Consider the following 11,750-nt stretch of genomic DNA (forward strand, 5'->3'; position numbering starts at 1 on the left):
CCCCCCCCCCGCCCTGAGCTCCCCCCCACCCGCCCTGAGCTCCCCCCCACTTGTGGCCTCCACTCCTGTTTCCCTTCTGTCTGACATGCTGCTTCTTCCAGGACCTGGCCAGCCACTCCTCCCCAACCTGGGTCTCATCCCAGTGTCCCTGATGGAGCCTTCTAGATCTCCAGGAGTCTCTAAGCAAATGAGGAATTTGTTGGAAGGTAAAGGAGTAGTCCAGGCCTCCAGACCTTGAAAGGGACAGGCCTGGGGTTTCCAAAAGCCCTGAGTCTCCAGAATGAAAGTACAGTCCCTGGAGCGCCGCCCCAGGTGGGCTTGCCAGTGACAGTCCCCTGGGGCTTCAGCTCTACCACTCCAGACCCAAGCTCTGGCTTCACCGCCGCCCAGGGTCAGGATGAGGTGGGACCCCTTAACTGACGGTTCTGCCCTGATCCGAGGGCCCCAGAAAAGGCTGGAATGTCAGAAATGTACAATCAGCAGGTGTCCCCTGCCCCTTCTGGGCTGCCCCCCAGCACTGTCACCGCCATCAGGACACATTTCACCCTGGCAGCCCCATGGTCCCTAATCCCGCTGTGAGCCCACAAAGGAGAGAGAGCTGAGTGCTCAACCCCGCCTGCGCCCCCTCCCTGGGTGGTCTGCCCTGCGCCTGCCTGAGCAGGGCTGGGGAAGCAAGCGGACGCAGGCACCAGAGGAGAAGGCTCGCCGGGAATCCTGCCCACAGCTGCGCGGAGCCCGGGGACGGAGGGCTCTCGGGATGGGGACGGGCGTCAGCCTCCCCACAGGAGGACACTGCCCTGCAGGGCAGACGGAGGAGCCTAGAGACCCGTGCTCCCTGAGCATCAGCACCCCACACCTGTAAGCAGCCTTCAGACCAGTCCCTCCCCTCCCTGGGTCTCAGTTCATCTCTAAAAAGGGTGGCTTCAAGGGGCGCCTGGGTGGTTCCGTCGGTTAAGCATCCGACTTCGGCTCAGGTCATGATCTCACAGTTTGCAGATTCAAGCCCCGCGTCAGGCCCTGTGCTGACAGCTCAGAGCCTGGAGCCTGTTTCAGATTCTGTGTCTCCCTCTCTCTCTGCCCCTCCCCCACTCACACTGTCTCTCTCTCTCTCTCTCAAAATAATAATGATAATAATAATAAATAAATAAAAAGGGTGGCTCCGAGCACCTCACATACATTAAGGTGGCTCTTAAATAAAATAAAATAAAATAAAATAAAATAAAATAAAATAAAATAAAATAAAATAAAATATAAAAATAAATAAAATAAGCAAAATAAAATAAACAGAACAGAACAAGGCTCGGGGTGGGGGAGTGGGATCGGTGCAGCTGAGGTAACAGTGTGGACGCTCTTCCAAAACGAAGCGTAGAATTGCCACATGACCCGGCGATGCCCCTTCTGGGTGTAACAGCCAGAAGCACTGAAAGCAGGGAACCCGTGAGGTATTTGCACACGCATGTTCAGGTGTCCATCAGTGGCTGGGGAGACAAGACGTGGTCTGTCCACACAACGGAACATCACTCGCCCGTGACCGTGAAGGGAACTGACCCCCGCTACGAGGTCTGTGCACCCCGAGGTCTGCAAGTGACATAAGCCAGTCACAGACGGACAAACACTGTGCGACTGTACTTACCTGGGTACTTAGGGTCTTCAGACTCATGGACGCAGAGAGAGGATGGTGAGTGGGTGCCAAGGTGCCAGGGAGGGGATGAGGGTTAGTGTTCATGGGGACAGAGTTCCAGGTTGGCGGAGATGAACACCGCCCTGGAGATGGGGGTGGTGATGGGTGCACGACAGCGTGACTTTACTTAAAAATGGTGATGAGGGGGGCGCCTGGGTGGCTCAGTGGGTTAAGCACCTGGCTCTTGGTTTCAGCTCAGGAGGTGATCTTACAGTTTGTGAGTTTGAGCCCCCCATTGAGCTCTGTGCTGACAGCACAGAGCCTGCTTGGGATTCTCTCCCTCCCCCTCTCTCTCTCTATCCCTCCCCTGCTTGCTCTCTCTCTCTCTCAAAACAAATAAACATTTTAAAAAAGTATTTTTAATGGTGAAGATGGAAACGTTCATGTTATACGTAACTTACCAGAATTAAAAATATTTAAAAGGGGGTGACTGCGAACTGCTGATTTTGTACAACCATGAAACCCTCTGTGTCATATGGAGAAGGACGCCTTGTTCCAGGAGCTTGGAGAACAGCGCTGCCCAGCTTGAGGTGGGGAGTGAGACCCCAGAGCCACTCCCTCAGCACCACCGGGGCGACCCCCAGAGCCCCAAAGCCCCAGCTCCGTGCTCCCTGCCCAGGCTCAGAGTACGGGCTCCGTAGGTGGGGGCAGGGCCAGACCGAGCCTCAGGGGCACCTTACTCCCACCTGGAGGTCCCTGAGGGATGACATATGGCCTGTGGAGCACAGGGCAGCCAGGCGTGGGCAGAGGGCTCCTGGGAGGGCGGGCCTCCTCCGAAGGGTCAAGTCAGGACTGCTTCCTATGGGGCGGATGGGGCTAGGTGGACACACGGGCTTCAGTTCTGCAGACATGTCCCAAGATTCTGAGATGCAGATTCAATGCAGGAAAAGTCGGGGTGGAAGTCGTCATTGTTGGAAGCTGAGTGCTGTTGGGGAAGTGGGGGGGAGGCTCATTAAACCCACCAGCCCCCCTGCACCAGGGAAAGGCAGAGCCATGCAGGGGGAGGAGGGAGGAGGAAGAGGAGGCCCCTAAAATAGGAAGGGGAGGGGACAGGCAGGCAAGAAGACGGATGACCCCTCAGCTCTCACTAAAACCTTTCCAGCCCTGGAGGGGGACCAGCTCACAGGAGTACCCGCAAAACCAGGCCCTTCAAGTGCATCATCTCATCTGAGCCTCGTGGAGGCGGACTGTTGCCCACATGTCACAGATGAGGCATCAGAGCCACCGACCCCTTTCGTAGCTTGCGCAGGGAGCCACCACTCCAGCGTGGCAGCTCAAATCCAGAGACACGCCCCTCCTGTGACCCCAGAGCACCACGTGCTCTGAAACACAGTCCCCTGGCTGGTAATCACTTAGCCGTTCTGCAAATGGTTCATCGACTTCTCCCTCTGGGTCGGTACTAATCAGGATATACTTTGGCTGCTTTACTAAATGCCCCCCCAACAAGATTAACAAGATAGCAGGACTTTGCCCTATTCGTAACACAGTCTGAGCACTGGCAGTTTCGGCCGATGTGCTGGTGACCCAGGTTCGTTCTTCCTTGTTGCTCTGTGAGCCTCAACACCCAGCTTCCGTCCCATAGTCAGTGTGGCTGCTCAGGCTCCTGCCCTCACGGCTGACACCCGGCAGTAGGTACAGGGAGAAGGAAAAAAGGGAAGCCACCTCTCTTTTCTCTTGGGGCGGGACCCAACAGCTCCACAGGTCACCCCTCTCATGTCATTGGCAAGGATCTGGCCAAACAGCTACAGGCAACTGCAGGGGCGTTGAGAACTTGAACTGGCAGCTGTATGCCCAGCTCGGATTCAGGGTTTCTTTTACTTTAGGAAGGGAGGAGAATGGATACTGAGGGGCAACTAGTACTAGAACACAATCTCTCCTCCCTCCCAGGACCATGGTGAGCCAAGGTCATGGGTAAAAAGCAACAGTGAATGGCAGGGGGAGGAGACAGGAGATCTGAGGAGCAATCTGAGGAGGCTGCCTGGAGGAGGCAACGTCTGGGCCAAGCCTTGTAAAACAACTTGGGTTTGGGATAGAAAGGAGTTCCAGGAGAAGGTGGTGGAACTGGCAGACGGAGCCTGGGTGGAGAAATTGTGAGTCAGCGTGATAACCGTAAACTTGGAGGCAGAAGTCCTGGGTTCAAGTCCAGGCTGATGGCTTCCTTCACACCTCCTCATGGGCCCATGAGGAGGCAGGTGCTGGGAAGTGCCTGGCACTCAGCAGAGTCACTGCTACGATGTTTCTGTGGGGGGATGTCAGGTCAGTGGGGGGCAGGGGCAGGCGATGCAGCTGCAAAGGGAAGCGGGGGGGCCCCACCAGCCCATGCCAGGTGGTTTGACGTTCAGTATCCTGAACAAAGAGCAGCTTTGCAAACATGACTCTGGACGAGGGAAAGGAGGAGGTAAGGACAGAGGCGCAGAGGCCTGGGAGGAGGCGGCCAACAAGTCCCCAGAGAGACTACATGGCAAGGAGCAGCTGAAGCCAGCAAGCCGGATGATCTGACCAGGCATCCAGGAAGACTGCCTGGAGGAGGCAGCCCCAAGGTTGTGCCAGCCAAACAAGGCAGCAAGGAGGGCTTGCCCCAGAGGACCAGCAAGAGAAAGAAGGATGAGCTGAAGCCAGGTGATGCCCAGGGCAGCCGGGACCTGCCTCCATCTGGAAGATGCCCCTACCCCAGGGCCCTCAGGGCACCCCAGGAGCAGATGCCGTGCCTGGCGCCGCACCCACATCTCTGCAGACCCCCTGGCAAACTCCAAGGTGGAGATCCTCACTCCCAATTTGCAGAGAGGAAACTGGAGCCCAGGGAAGGCAGATCACTGAGGCCACATGGCAAGGGCTCGGGCTCCACGGTCAGGCCCAAAGTACCCAGCACTGTCGGTCCTTCCGGGGCTTTGAGATGTCCTTCAGAAATACATCATCATCCTGGAGTCGGGAGGCTTTTCATCCTGAAAAGGGGACAAAGACCAAGAACTGCTTTATCCACATCCTATCCTTGAGGCCTCCCTTATGAAGCAAGAAGAGTTACCCCATTGAACAGAGAGACAAACTGAGGCCAGAGAGGTGAAGCCATGTGCCCAGGTCACACAGCCAGGAGGGGATCGGCAGGATTTGCATCCAGGTCTCCGACTGGCCCCGGTTCCCACGATCCTCCTCCTCCTCCCCTCCCCCGCCCCGCCCCCGCCGCTTTCCTGGCTCTCTCTCATGCTCTGAGTCTCTGTTTCCCTGGGAGAAATCCATTTTCAGAATCTGGAGGTGTTGAAATGTGTTCTTTTTTCCTCTCCGAAGAGCCCTTCTTGAGGACAGAGGTGCCCCGAGAATCCCTCTGAGGCCACCAGCGGCCAGGCTAGAGCCCGGGGCGGCCCAATGGGGAGGGCATGGCCCCCGCAGTGGGCCCCATACAGGGTCCCCGGGAGGTGACCTCATCCAGCCTGGCACAGCGGGCAGCCGGGCTGCTCCAGGAGCTCAGGACATGCCTGTGACCTCCAGCCCCAAACCCAGAGAGGCTCCTCTGCCCCTCGAGCCCGCCTGCTTAGCAGGGCACTCACATCTCCCCAGAGCAAGGCGGTCACCGACCCCACCCACCGGCTGGGGCGCGCAGGGCAAACCACGCTGCCTCCCCCAGACTGTCCCTCTCTCAGTGACAACTGGGCCACGATGGTCACAGAATTCTGACGCTGTGCAGGGCACAGGCATTGCTGCGAGCGTCTGCTTGCCCAGAGCCAGCCCTGGGGAGCGTGGTTGTGGCCACAGGAGGTCACCTGCAGGGTGGAGGAGGGAGGGAGGGGGCGGCGGGTGCAAAGGGGACACACAAGGAGGGCGGAAGGGGGGAGGAGGGAGAGGGGAGAGGGAGGGGGCAGGTGTGAAGGGGAGGGGGGAGGAGGGGAGGGAGGGGAGGGCAGGGGCGGGGGGAGGGGAGAAGAAATTGGGGAGGACGGCTCCGCACATGTGCACACGCTTCTCCTTCCGGCTTCTGTCCCTGCGCAGCCCCGCGGCACCTGCCCCGGCACCAGCCTGGGGTCTCAAGACGGGCCCCGGCCCCGGCTCTGGCCTCCCCTCCGTCCCGGTCACTGCCTGCTCCACTGACCACAGCGCCCCGGGACTGACTGGTCTCACCGAGGCTTGCCCTCCCCCTCCCACTGGGGTCTGCAAGGAGGCCGCCTGCTGACTGGTCACCCCGGCGGGGACCCGTGGCGGGCCTGGGGCTTGGGGACAGTTCCTGGAGTTCCTAGAGCCCACGTCCCAGAATCACAGACCCAGTGACTCTTGGGCTTAAGCCTGGAGGGCCCAGCAAGGTCAAGTGCACCCGGGAGCTGTTCTGGCTCTCAGTCACCTTCAGGGCGGGAAGCAGGCTTCACTGGGGCTGCCCGGGGCAGCAGGGGAGGAGGCGTGCAGGCTGGTCCCACAGGAACCTCCCGTGGCTCTGCCTCCCCCTCCCCCCGTCCCCTCCCCCTGGAAGGCTCAACCATAACAGGCTCCGGTTCAGATAAACACCCCCAGGAAGGAAGGGAGGCAAGGCCATGGGCCCTGGCCCAGAGGGACTCCCATCCGGCCCGGCCCCTCTTCTCAAGGGCTTCCCCAGCAGGCCAGCTGACAGGTGACCACAAGTCATCAGAGTCACAGAAAGCCATCACACACCCAACTCCTGCACCCCTGCACCCACCACCCCCACTAAAGGGAGCCTATAGAAGCTTCCAGAAAGAGGCAAATGTTAGTGGCAAGGACTAGGCCTGCCTCCCAGACTCTTCCATCTCTTTCTCTCTGACACCAAGCCCTGAACTAGAAGTCCCTTCCTGCTCGCCAAGTCCATCCCCATCTCACAGGTGAGGCCAGAGGCCGGGAAGGGCATGAATGTCCCCCTAAGAACTTGTCGAGTGCCTCAGCTAGCCCCCAGTGCCATGTGGGCCACAGGAGGTGGACCTCCCCGCTGCCCCCGGAGCTGACTGGCCTCCCACTCTGGGCTGGGAGTGGGGAGGGGCAAGGCGGAAGGCGAGTCGGTACCTACCGGGACATGCCATCCCTCAAGACCCAGCTCTGAGTCTGGTCCAGCAAGGGCACAGCCCACTGGGGTGGGCATGCAACTGCCACCAGAAGTCCAGGTACCAATCCTGCTCTGTCCCTGGGGCACAGAGCTCTTCACACACACACACACACACACACACACACACACACACACGTCCCTTGCTCTGTGCATGGCTCTGCCCCACGATGCTCCACGTGGTGCTCACCCACGGCTTCCCCGAGCCAGTGCGATGGGACCAGATGTGCACTGGTCAGCGCCTGCCCACAAGCTCGTGCACGGGGGCTGCTGTCTTTCTGTGGCCCTGCCTTCCCCAAGAGACCAGGTCTGGGCAAGCCGGCCGGGGCCGGGGAGCAAGCAGAGCCACCGTGGTCCCAGCCGGGGCCCCCGCAATATCAGCAGGGAATCCGAAACAGCTGAACCCCACAGCCCAAGAGAGACAAGCCCGCATCACTGTGTGGCTGTCACCCCGCGTCACTCCGGCAACAGGTGGCCAACAGTCCCTAACGCACCAGGTAAGACGGCCTGCTCTGAGACGCACCCCCAGACCCCCTCGGGGAACGGAGGCCCCATGGTGTGCAGGCCTGGCAGACAAGGTGAGTCAGCCCCAGCCTGCCCTCTGGGAGCCCACGGTCAGTGAAGGCGACACAGGTAACCAGAAAACGCGGACCGATTCAGGCATTTTGGAAAGTGAGGAAAAGGGGACAGGCGTACCGAGCCCCAAAGCGGGAAGCCAGCTTCTGCAGCGGGAGAATGAGGAAGCAAGGGGGCCTTCTTGGTGGTGGCAGCACGGTCACCACCACCAGCCCCTGCTCACAGCCCGGGGGCAGCATGACCCGGGCGGTGCAGGTGAGTTTCAAGCTTGCGGGAATGGGACCCCTGCCCTCCCCTTACACCAGATCAGACGCTCGCAGAGGGAAAGCAGTCACACACAGCTGCACCCACTGCAGCCCCCCACCCCGGGCCACCTGAGAGCAAAGCAAACCCCACCTGAGAATGCAGCGGGTGCACCAGGGACAGCGGCCCACAGCCCCCGGAGTGGGGGGAGGGGAGGGCAGGGCCCTGGCAGCTGCGCCTGGAGGCGGGGCTTCGCCTGGACTCTTTCACCCCTTGGAGCCAGTAGATTCCTTCCTAGCTCAAGTTCATTTGGATGTAGTTTCTGCCATGGGCAAACCCAAAGCAGGGCACCTGGGTGGCTCAGTCGGTTGGGCGTCCGACTTCGGCTCAGGTCATGATCTCACGGTTCGTGGGTTCGAGCCCCATGTCGGTCTCTGTGCTGACAGCTCAGAGCCTGGAGCCTGTTTCGGATTCTGTGTCTCCCTCTCTCTCTGACCCTTCCCTGCTCACACTGTCTCTCTCAGAAATAAATAAAAACATTAAAAAAACAAAAAAACCTAAAGGGCCCCATCAAAACACAACTACCAGGAACAGAGAGGTGTCCAGGGCCCTGAAGACTTCACAGAGATGGGCTTCCAGGGGGAGGAAACCCCAGCTTACGACCTGGCAGCGTCCGCGTAGTGTTCCAGCAGGACCCTCCGGGGGGAAGGAGAGGACAAGCTGGGAGGCACCTGGACGTGGGGGCCCAAGGCGCCCGGGAGCAGCTGTGACACGCGTGTGCAGCACCTCCCGCGTGCCGGGGCTCAGTGCTGCCTGGCACTGTGATTTCCACAGCGTCGCTGCACTAGGCTGTGTCCCTGTGTGCACACGACCCTGTGTGCACAACAGCTCCTCGGGCTGGGGCTGAAAGCTCTGCCCAGCTGACAGGTAACCGAGATGGGGCACAGAGAGTTCCGGTAACTTGCCGGAGACCCGGGGGTGTGTGCAGGCAGAGCCGCCCGGACACAGTCTTTCCTGCCCTTTTGAGTCCTTCACCTGCTCCAGAGGGTCCTATGGAAGATGAGGAATGTTCTGTGCACACCCATGGAAAGAGGGCCAGGGCGCGCCCCGCCTGAGCAAGTCTACCCCTCCCAGGGCCCTGCGAGGCTGGGGGGCTCCTGGGGGACAGACAGCGTGCCTGACTCACTCACGGGCCCAGGACCACCATGGGAGCCTGGCGTGGAGCAGGGCTTGGGGGGGGTCCCCAAAACAGCAAAGGGCTCAGGAGGACCCTCGCAGCTTAAAATGGCCCGGGGCTGCGGTTAAGCATCACCAGCTGGCACCCCTCCCATGGCCTCAGCAGGACCCCTCCTCTCTGAGCTCTCCCTGCCAGCACCTGCACAGACGCATGCACGCACACACGTGTGCACACACCTGGCATTGCCCAGCACACACAACACGTTCACGACATCAGGCTCATCTCTCAGCTGAGAAAGTTGAGGCACAGAGAAGCAAAGGGACTGGGGTGTCTGTGTCTCTGCTGGCTGCTTGCACCCCACCTTTCAAGGGAGGGTGAGAAATGGATGTGGCAGATGGACTCGGGCGGCCGCAGCCAGCCTCAGGGTTCCGAGCAGGGTCTGCCCGTCGCATGCCAGTGGCCCAGCACCTCCAGAGCCCCTCCAGCCCCACGAAGGCCGCAGGCCTCCCCACACAGGGCCTCTCCCAGGCGCCAGCTCACCCTCCAGAGGGGCCTGGCCGGGCACCAGCAAGCTGTGTCTGGGCTCACAGCAGGAACACCCGTGCCCGGGCTCCGAGGGGTGGGTGGGCCGGAACGTGGGGGCCCAGAGCCGTGGCCGGGGCAGGGCAGCAAAGGAGAGGCCAGGCGGGAGCCAGCAACAAGGTCATGAGGCCACAGTTGCCTTCTGTTCTCTAGTGGGGGGTGGGGGGACTCACCAGCCCCAAAGCCACATGCAGGTCCTATAAAACATCCTAGAACCTTCTGGGGTGGTGGAGGGACAACACAGGGAAAGCACCAGAGATTAGCCACCCAGTCTCCTTGCCGTGTGGACGAGGCCCGAGGGAGAGGAGGGATGTGCCCAGGTCACACGGCAGGTGGCCTGGCCGGCACCTCCTTGGCCAGGAGCCCCAGGCCTCTAACCCCAGAAGGCCTCTGGGCCCGGGGACCCTCACAAGCTCTTGAGGCCTGGCTCGCTACCTGCCCCGCAACCTGCCCAACCCCCGGGAGCCCCACCATCGCCCCGTTCCTGCCCGGAACTACACGGAGGGTACCAGCCGGGGCCTCTCGTGGGGGGAGGTCTCCACCTGCTCTCTTGAGGACCCTCGAAGACCAGACCAGTGAGACCTTAGCCACCACCCCCTGCAGGGTGTCCAGCGCAGCCCAGCCCAGCTGGAGTCCAGGGAGGTGGAGGGAAGTTTGGAAAGCAGTCATTCTCGAAGCAAATGCCCTGTGGGAGCACGCTGACGGGAGGGCCTGCTTCTCCCGGGAAGGGAAACAGATTGGCCCAGTGGCCAGGGGAAGGAGGGCTCATCTGACGCCAAACCCGAGGGGGCCTTCCCAGGGGCTGGAAGACCTCCCCGGGCCCGCGCGGCCCTCTCGCCTCACCTGAGCACCGCTGCCAGGAGACAAAAAAAAAAAAAAAAAAGAGCAGAATGAAATACCTTGGATTCTCCTGAACCAAGTTTCCAGGGAGGCCACGCCACACTCGTTCACTCGCTCCCCGAAGGTCTGCTGGGCTTCTCCTGGGGGTCGGGATCGGGTCACTGCCGAGGATCCCAGCTGGACCAGCCTGGGAGGAGCGAGGCATAAGCGGCAGCAGCTACAGAAGCCGGTGGTGAAACACACCCCCACGGAGGCCGCGGCAAAGGGGGGCGGATGAGGGCAAGGGGGACGCGGGAGGGCAGGGATGGTCACGGCCCCCACTGGGCGTCAGGGCAGGGTGCGTGCGGGCGGAGGGGAAGGCAGTGGGGGAGGAGGAAGGGTGGGAGCTGCCAGGAGGGAACATAAGTGGGGGCGCAGAGGCAGGACAGCACCCAGGAATTCCCAGAGCGCCCAGAGGCCAATGGAAGGGGAGACCCAGGGTCAGTGGCCAAGGAGGGCTGGTGACTCAGCTCACCAGAGGCTGAGCCGGGGCTCAGCCAGGACACGGTCACAGGTCTCGGGCACTCTCAGCCAGGTGTGCAGGCTGGCCCATCTCACCCAGAGCTTCAGGCCTGCAGGGTGGCCCACGCTGTCCCCAAGGGAAGTCTCAGCAGGAATGACCCTGGTCGCTGGGAGTTGCTCAGCAGGAGAAAATCAGGGGCTGTGCCCACCGCACACCCACCCACCGAGCCCTGCGCAGGGCACCACGGGGGAGGGGCCAAAGCCGGGGCAACCCCCCCAAGCCCTCCCTTGCACGGGGAGACGGCCCCATGGGAACGGCCTGGGAAGCAGGGAGGCCGCCCAACCTTCCCTTGGCTGAGCCAAGCCCCCAGCCCCTGTCCCCTCCCTCAGCCCTTTTCAATTTGCTCCTGGACACCAGATGGACCTTTCCTTTCCCCTGCCCGCCCCCTGCTGGAGCTGTGAGAGGGCAGTCAGGAGGGGGGTGGGCGGGCCGAGCCAGACCCAGAAGCAGGGGGACCAGCCCCAGCTCCATCTCTGCGGTTCAGAGCCTGGCAGACCCACTGGGGCCAGGCCTCTGGGCCTTGGGCCAAGACTCTCAAGACCAAGGTCTCCTGCTGACCCCCCAGGACAGGACAGGGCAGGATGGGCAGCCCACAGGAAGGGCCAGGGCCAGGGTGAGGTGGCACTCTGCCCTGGACAGGGGGCAGTGGGGGGGGGGGAGGTGCGGCTGGGACTCTCGGGGAGGGAGAGATGGCTCAGGAGAGGGAGAAGGCAGGATGGAGAGGAGTCACCAAGCCCGGGCCCCGCTTCCAAAGGCCATCGAGTCCCTGGATCCTGGGTCTGTCCTCACCTGCATGAGCGGCTGGGGGAGCCAGAAGGGCCTGAGCACCTTGTCCAGTGTTCTGGAATCCTGAGGTATGGAGTGTAGCCTGTCCGCCCAAGAAAGCAGCAGAACCCCCAGAGAGGTGACAGCCCCAAAGCCTCGTGCTGCTCCCCTGAGCCTCCCTGGGATGGGGGCCGTGCGGGCTGGGTACCGTTCCTACCCCAGGCCAGTGCTTCCACACACCAACCAGCTCCAGCGCCGCCAGCAGGTCCAGGGCAGCACAAAGGGCGCTCCC

The 11,750-nt window shown here is 61.5% G+C and overlaps 1 long non-coding RNA gene across 1 annotated transcript; it reads right to left on the reverse strand.

The window, feature by feature from the left end:
* Nucleotides 1-2,109: 2,109 nt before the first annotated feature.
* LOC120244600 lies at nt 2,110-10,924 on the reverse strand. The gene is made up of 4 exons (XR_005531582.1): nt 10,646-10,924; nt 10,191-10,318; nt 4,544-4,623; nt 2,110-2,606 (listed from the first exon to the last, which is right to left on the reverse strand). It is a non-coding gene; the product is annotated as an uncharacterized LOC120244600 (long non-coding RNA).
* Nucleotides 10,925-11,750: the final 826 nt, after the last annotated feature.

The sequence above is a fragment of the Hyaena hyaena genome, unplaced genomic scaffold (genome assembly GCF_003009895.1).
Source record: "Hyaena hyaena isolate Hyena2069 unplaced genomic scaffold, ASM300989v1 scaffold_386, whole genome shotgun sequence".
Classification (NCBI taxonomy): Eukaryota; Metazoa; Chordata; class Mammalia; order Carnivora; family Hyaenidae; genus Hyaena; species Hyaena hyaena.